Genomic DNA, 261 nt, shown 5'->3' with positions numbered 1-261 from the left:
AAAAAAAAAAAAAATGCCCCAAAAGCGAAGGAGCTAGTTATTACTTCCCGAGGTATGCGTGTTATATATGTTATATGCGATCATGGCTCATATTTACAACATAAAAGCCACTTTTTGGGTTTTTTTTTTTCCTTACTCCACGTTTTCTTTAAGACACCGACACAGATACACTTAGACACACACACACACACACACACACACTCACATATGTTCACACGCGTACACATATATGTGTATGTATATATGTATTAATATATATAT

Source organism: Octopus bimaculoides, chromosome 15, assembly GCF_001194135.2.
Source record: "Octopus bimaculoides isolate UCB-OBI-ISO-001 chromosome 15, ASM119413v2, whole genome shotgun sequence".
In the NCBI taxonomy this organism is placed as follows: domain Eukaryota; kingdom Metazoa; phylum Mollusca; class Cephalopoda; order Octopoda; family Octopodidae; genus Octopus; species Octopus bimaculoides.
Note: the sequence above shows the minus strand (reverse complement) of the source record.